This window comes from Hippopotamus amphibius, chromosome 12 (genome assembly GCF_030028045.1).
Source record: "Hippopotamus amphibius kiboko isolate mHipAmp2 chromosome 12, mHipAmp2.hap2, whole genome shotgun sequence".
Lineage (NCBI taxonomy): Eukaryota > Metazoa > Chordata > Mammalia > Artiodactyla > Hippopotamidae > Hippopotamus > Hippopotamus amphibius.
In genome coordinates this window covers 75,755,176-75,763,273 of record NC_080197.1, presented here as the reverse complement: position 1 = coordinate 75,763,273, position 8,098 = coordinate 75,755,176, and the positions used below count along the sequence as shown (strand labels likewise).

Genomic DNA, 8,098 nt, shown 5'->3' with positions numbered 1-8,098 from the left:
ACCCCCTGCTTGCCACAACTAGAAAAAGCCCACATGCAGCAATGAAGACCCAACACAGCCAAAATTTTAAAAAATAATAAAGTTTTATAGTTTTAGCTCTTACATTTAGATCTTTGATCCATTTTGAGTTAAGTTTTGCATATGGTGTGAAACAACGGTTCAAATTCATTCTTTTGTATGTGGATATCTCGTTGTCCCAGCATCCTTTGTTGAAAAAGCTATTCTTTCCCCCATTTAATGGTTTGGCACCCTTGATTGACTATAAATGTATGGGTTTATTTCTGGACTCCCAATTCTATCCCATTGATCTTTGTTTGTTCTTATGCTAATACCACACTGTCTTGATTACTGTAGCTTTGTAGTAAATTTTGAAATTGAGAAGTGTGAATCCTTCAACTTTGTTCTTCTCTTTTCAAGATTCTATTGGTTATTCTTGGTTCCTTGCAATTTTATATGAAATTTAGGATTAGCCTGTCCATTTCTGGAAGGAAAAAAAAAGCAGTATTAACAGGGATTTCATCGAATATGTAGATCAATTTAGTGAGTATTGCCATCTTAACAATATTAAGTTTTCTAGCAATGAATAAGGATGTCCTTAGATTTGTTTAAATGTTCTTAATTTTTTTCAACAGTTTCATAGTGTACAAGTTTTGCACTTCTTTGGTTAAGTGTACAAGTTTTGCACTTTATTCCTATTTTCTTCTTGTTTTGTTTTCTTTTAATTTTTTTATTGAATATAGTTGATTTACAATATTTCAGGTGTATAGCAAAGTGATTCAGTTATATATATATACACATATATATATATACATATATATATATATACATATACATATATATTCTTTTTCAGATTCTTTTCCATATAGGTTATTGCAAGATATTGAATATAGTTCACTATGCTGTATTGTAGGTCCTTGTTGTTTAAAAATATGGAGCGCTTCACGAATTTGCGTGTCATCCTCGTGCAGGGGCCATGCTACCCTTCTCTGTATCATCCCAATTTTAGTATATGTGCTCCCGAAGTACATTATTCTTCTTATTTATAAATAGAATTGTTTTCTTAATTTCACCTTCAGATTATTCATTGCCAGTATATAGAAGTGAAACTGATTTTTTATGTTGATCTTACATCCTTTCAGTTTGCTGAACTTATTTATTAGCTCTAATTAGGGTTGGGTTTTTGTTTTTTGTTTTGGGTTTTGTGGTTGTGGGTTTTCTTGGTAAATTCTTTAGAGTATTTTTTAATATATATGACCATGTCATCTGTGCATAAATGTAGTTTTACCTCTTCCTTTTCATTACATGAGTTTTTCAAATGTGGGGTGCCACTTCATGACTGATGATGCCAATGCAGAACATTTCTCCAATTGTAAATGGTTTGCTCAAGTAATATATCTTTGAGATATTTCAAAATCTGTCACCCAGGACCAATATTTCACAATTGTAATATTGGACATAAAATATCAGGATTGCTTAAAGCTAGAACTCTGGCACAGTTGCATCGTCAAAGTTTCACTATGTCCCAAGATTTCATTTCTTTGAAAAAGAAGTAAAAAACACATAATTGGGCATATCTTAAAACCACTTTGATAAAATGGTAAACTTCGTGTTATGTATATTTTAACACACACACACACACACACACACACACACACACACTTGTAATTGTACATCAGAACAAGAAGTACTTTCCAAAGCTGAACCAAGCCAAGGGTTGAATAAAGAATCCAATTGCCCCACCTCCCAGGTGAAACCGTCAATCTTTCAACTTGCAGACTTGGGTCCTGATGGTTGCGCAAACCATCTTGCCTGAGAATGCTCTGCACAGTTCTGAGTGTAAGTTTCATCTGTTATCTAAGACTCTCTCATGAAGCACTCAATGCCATTCCTTAACTTGTCTTAATTTAGTGGAAACAGGAAAAAAAAAACCCCAAACTGGCTGGATATAGCTCAAACCTGAGCCATGACTCAAACTATCCAACATCAAGCTCAATATAAATACTTTAGTGAAGGTTACACATATATCTTTGTCATTGATTTACTTTTTAAATGTTTCATTGTGCTATTTTTAAACTTGTGATAATTTCTTAAATGTATAAAAAATTTTGGTGCTTTTGTGTACCAGACACCCGCTAAAATGGTCCGTAGATGCCAAAGTTTGAAAAACACTGGTTGAGTGGAAAGGGCACTGGACTGTGAGCCAGAAGGTCTAGATTCCAGTCTTGCTTTTGACCTTGACCATGTTAGGCAACTTCGATAAGCCTTAGTTTCCCCATTCAGGATAGATTGTATTTCCTGCTCTGGCTTCCTCACATAGTTTCTGTGAAAAGTAAATGAGAAAGTGGGCGCTCAGGTGCTTTGTAACCTGTAAGACTTTGTGCAAACATATGAGATGAGGTGGTCTTTTTTTTTTGGCGTATAGTTGATTTACAATGTTGTGTTAGTTTCAGGTGTACAGCAAAGTGATTCTGTTATAAATATGAGATAGTCTTTTAAAAAGACCATCTGTCCCTCTGGCTTCCTTTCTTTTGGTTCCTTTATGTACATTCCCACCAGTTGTCATCAACCAGTTCCCCCACGCCGTGCCCCCACCCACACCTCAGTTTTGCATTTATAAATCTCACCTCTCAACCCACCGCCACCCTGGGAACCAAACCCTGTGCGTCTCTGATGAAAAAAGTCACCAGGTCTCGTGAATCTTGCCCTAACTCTTCTGTACCCCAAGACGCACTCTCTCTCTCTCTCTCCATCTCCTGGGCTCCCCCCATAATTACTTGGAGAGAGGGGACTTCTGATCAGCATAGGGACACATTGCATGTACCCCCAGGCCTGACTACAGAAATCTATCTCTCTACCCCAGTTAGCTCCTTGTCCGGGCCTCTGCGCATCCCCTCCCAAGGAAACCCACACCTGAGATACCGGAGAGAAAGACTCTCTCTTCCCCCAGTCACCTCTGCTATAGTCTGGGAAACTCTGCCGGTTCCGAGCCAGAAAAGGAAGAGGACAGCCCCACCCTGAGGACCCCACCCTCCAGGAATGGATTTATGTTTCATTGTTGGTGGCAACTATAGAAACCGCAGGTGAGTATGAGTCAGAAGGTAGTAAACAGGAATCTTTACTAACAGGGGTTGCCCGGGGCAACCCTGAAAGGGCAGGTTCCTGGATTTCTGAATTGGCCTCCGAGAACCTCCTAGAACAGCAGAGCTACCAGACCAAGACACTGGGCCCGGCCAACAAATTCACAGATGAATTACGAGCCGTTCTTCTAGAGTTCCTACTCGCGAACCCCAAGGTCCCCTTGAACCTGAGCTTATTTCCATTCCTCAAACTCACACCACGCTAGCTCTTCACTCTTGGCTTTCCTGCCTGAGCTTCAGATCTCAGGCGCCTTAAATGTCGGGGGCTTCCCTGACCCCTGGAAGTGGTCAGAAACCCCATGAAAGGTGGAATCTTATTTCTCTCTCACATTAGTGAAGTCAGGGCACTCTCCACGGTGTCCTCAGGGGCCCAGGCTCCTCCCCGCTCTGCCAGCCCTTGTGGTCCCTCAGCCACGAGTCCCTCAGCCTCATGGTCCAGGAGGGCAGCGTCTGCATCCCAGACAGCTGGATGGAGACAGGAATAAGGAGAAGAGGGGCCAAGAGCTTGTGCTGGCTGCCCGGGGAATAGAGGGCATTAAATCTACAAGGAGTACTCAGCACACTCCTGGAAGAGAATCGATTGCCACCACCTCAAATTCTCTATCACTTTCTTTGTAAAATATTCCCACCTGCATTCAAGGCATCCGCTGGTTCTCATGTCCCACCTGCCCGTTGACTGCTCTGCCACTTTATAAAGGAAAGGTAGCCTCTTATCAACCATGTGCAAGAGGAGGGTACTGGGACGCCCCCCACCCTCAACCACCACCAAGGGCAGGCAATAGGCTTCATCGTCCACAGAGAGTTTTAAAACATTAACCGCCACCCTAAACCGGCTGCTCTATATTATCACCCAGGGGCGATTCTAAACCATCTCAGTAGGGACTTCCCTGGCAGCGCAGTGGTTAAGATTCTTTGTTCCCAACGCAGGGGCCCAGGTTAGATCCCTGATCAGGGAACTAGATCCCACATGCATGCCACAGCTAAGAGTTTGCATGCCACAACCAAGGAGCCCTCGAACTGCAACTCAGGAGCCTGCCCGCCACATCTAACACCCAGAGGAGCAACCAAATAAAAATAAATAAATATTTGAAAAAGAAAGTTTTAAAAAATAAAATAAACAACCTCGGTGATAACATATTCCTCCCTGAAAAAATATTTTGTTGGTCTAAGTTCTAAATCTAAACAAATGTTGTGGTTACCACTGGCTTTCAATAATAGATATGTAAACTTCAAATCGGCGTATTTGTGTCATTTAACCTTTAAAAAAATTATATTCAACTAGAATTTAATCTAGAAAACTCCAGTTATAAAGTGGGCCCTCGACACCCACCAGCTCAGCCCCGTGAACCCCTTTCCAGAGTGAGTTTATGAGGATTCCCTCCTTTGGAATCATCCAAGTTCCCTTCACGATAGGTCAGCACCTCCATCTCTGTGCAACATGTATCTGTGTTCAATCAGTAGATTCCAAGCAAACCATGACAGCACCTTGCCTGTAAAAACAAAAGAAATGAATTGAGTTACTTTCCTCTGTCTACTTGGACTTTTTAATGTGAGTTTAAAATTTTTAAACAGTGAAAAGAAGGGCAAATTACAGGTTAAACTTTTTTTGTTGAGTCAGGACAAACATGAAATATCATTTCTTTTCATGATTATTGCTGAAAATAATTTTGTTTAATGGAGAGGGAAGATGTTTAATCCACACCACATCAGACACTTCGGGTGTGCCTCAGCCTCTCACTCCTCCTGGATTTTGTTATTAATTATTATTAATTAGTATCAATGCTTGAAATGCAAAAGCTTTGTGGCCCCAAACAAAACGACACCAAAATATCAGTTCTGATGAATCCTCTTTTAATCGAATCACCATAAGCCCGTGACCCTTGTTCATGTCTTTTCTGTCACATATGTATTTTTGTTATGGGCTCAATGTGAAATTAAAAAGAAGATATTTTGTGGGTGGACCTAGAGATTGTCATACTGAGTGAAGTAGGTCAGACAGAGAAAGACAAATATGATATTGCTTATATGTGGAATCTGTAAAAAGGGTAAAAGTGAACTTATTTACAAAACAGAAATAGTCACAGATGTAGAAAACAAACTTATAGTTACCAAGGGGGTAAGTGGGGGGAGGAATAAATTGGGAGATTGGGATGGACACATACACACTACTATATATAAAATAGAGAACTAACAGGAACCTACTGTATAACACAGGGAGGTCTACTCAATACTGACCTATATAGGGATAGGTTCTAAAAAAGAGTGGATATATATATATATATGTATCACTGATTCACTTTGCTGTACAGGAGAAACTAACACAATATTGTAAATCGACTATATTCCAATAAAAAAATTTTTAAGGATTTAATAGCAAATGAGTACATAAAGCAGTGCTAAAAAGTAAAAATTTAAAAAAAAAAGATATTTTGGCCCATGTTGGGGTGTTCTGGATTCAGGTACAGAAAATGAGTACATAATGAGTGCTAAAAAATAAAAATAAAAAAATAAGATATTTTGGCCCATGTTGGGGTGTTCTGGATTCAGATATGTCACAAAGGAGCCACACCCCGCAGCATGCATCACTTCCACCACCAGGAATCAAACCTGCCACCCCTGCAGTGGGAGCACGGAGTCTTAACCACTGGACCACAAGGGAAGCCTGATGATCGTATGTATTTCCATACACCCCCAATTGTCCAAGAACACCTGATTCCTGGGGGTAAATCCCTTGAGCACAAAGCAGGTGAAGTCCTAAAGGTGATGGTACTTTATATCACGCAAGTGACAAACTCCTGGCCCAGTGCCATGCTTTATCTGTCTATCATAAAAATATTCATGATTCTTACAAATATTCTGGGCAATCAGTGCTGATCTGCTCTGAGGTGCACACGTGCCCTGGCTGTTCTCAGTCATGCAAGAGCTTGGCGGGCACCCTCAGCCTTCCTGTCTGGGTCTGTTCTCCTTTGTGTATTTGCATGACTTCCAGCAGGAGGAAGTGAAAAGTTTCACATTTACTTTTGACAGCTGAACGTGACGTCTTTAAATAAAAGGAACATATACCAGAGGCACTTTGGTGTTTTAGATTTTTGCAAACATTTAATGACCTGTGGAAAAAATGTTTCCTTAACTTTTGCCCCCAAATTATTGGATAATGGAAAAATCATTCTTTTTTTTTTTTTAATTTGGGTACGTCTCCTGCTTGCTGTCAATCATCAGTCATTTTTCTGCTCGTTTGTTTGTTTGTCATTGTTCTTATTAGATGAACTTTAACAACACTGTGATGTGATTAGCTTGTAAATAATGCATTTAATAACAGTTATTAAATACATCTTTTCTGCAACTTACGAGTATTAAAGTATCTTCTCTTCTTGTTGTTAATTTCCTCCAAAGTCTAATTATTCTAATAATAATTATTTGTCCATTGGTGCATTTTATTTATACCATAAATATAAATTGATCATATAACACGTCAGGTAACATTCAAAGCACTTTATAATATTAACTCACTTGGTCCTCATACAACCCTATGAGATAGATACTATTATTATAAAGACTCTGAGACAGAGATTAAATAACTTGCCCAGGCCACACCGCATAAGTGTCAGAACTAAGATTCATATCAAGGCTGTCTGACTCCACACTTGAGCTAAACAACTGTCCTACTGCTGCCTATCTGAAAAACTGTAGGGAAGTCGAGGGAAGCTCTGTCCCCCTCACTGGGGAAGTCCAATGCCAAGAAAACATTTCTTTTTAAGTTCAATACGTTAATAATTAATGAATCTAGGAAAAGGCATATAAGAAGTCAGTATATTATTTTGCAAGTTTTTTACAAACCTTGTTTTTTAAATAAAAAATTAAAATAAATTGAATAGTTTTACTTTTAAACATTAATATAGATAATGCACTAAAAATTACATTTAAAACTGTAAAGAAAAACTTTAGACCTAAAGAATATGCAAGAATGTATACAGTTTTCCAAAATTCTTCTGGTGGTGGTAACAAACACAAAGTTTGAAGACAATAGTATTTTTAAAAATTTATTTTATTAAAGTATGGTTGGTTTACCATGTTGTGTAAATTTCTGCTGTGTAGCAAAGGGATTCAGTTATACATATATGTACATACTTTTTCATAGTCTTTTCCATTATAGTTTATCACAGGATACTGAATATATTTCCCTATGCTATACAGTAGAACCTTGTTGTTTAGCCATTGTATATGCAATAGTTTGCATCTGCTAACCCCTAACTAACTCCCAATCCGTTCCCTGCCCCCTCTCCCCCTGGTAGAGCACCACCAGTCTGTTCTCTAGACGACAACAGTCCTAAGAACATTTCAGGAAATTATCACGTGATTCTTTTGCTTTCATCTCAGTGACCAGAACTTGGCACGTGATCCTGTGCTCTCACTCGTGAGTTCCAGGAAATCAGACTCTAAGACGGAGATATAAATGGAAGACGTGTATTGGAAGCACTCTTGGATTCAACCCCTGTGGAGGAGAAATGGAGCCGGACTGGGCATAGGGAGGAGTAGGAAGACAATACGGTCACAACAGAGGCCTTGACTGATCCCACAGACAGCCCTGGAGCCAGGATGGCCTTGCAGACTCGTCCCAAACTGGAACAAGGAGACCCGACCTTTGCACACACACTAGCTGGCCAGCGGATGCAGGCTGCCCCGGGGAAGGGGGCACAAACAGGTGAAGCAGCTCTTCAGCTGAAGCAACCAAGGGAGGGGAGACTCAGTTGCAAGCTATCAACAATGTTCACTGTGTCCCCATTCTACAGACAAAGAAGTTGAGGTACATTGAGATTAAACAGCTTGCCCAATGTCACCGAGCTTGTTAATGGTTGTAGCAGTTATCCGTTGCCACGTTCATACTGCATTTTCCCAGAAAAATTATCCACCAAATGTCTAATAACAGGCTAATAATAATTATTGGGTTAGTCTATAGGTCA

At 39.6% G+C, this 8,098-nt stretch overlaps 1 non-coding gene across 1 annotated transcript; it reads right to left on the bottom strand.

Annotated features, from left to right (window-relative positions):
• Positions 1 to 923: 923 nt before the first annotated feature.
• LOC130834269 (U6 spliceosomal RNA) lies at positions 924 to 1,026 on the bottom strand. Its single transcript, XR_009048651.1, has one exon. It is a non-coding gene; the product is annotated as a U6 spliceosomal RNA (small nuclear RNA).
• Between the last annotated feature and the right edge of the window lie 7,072 nt (positions 1,027 to 8,098).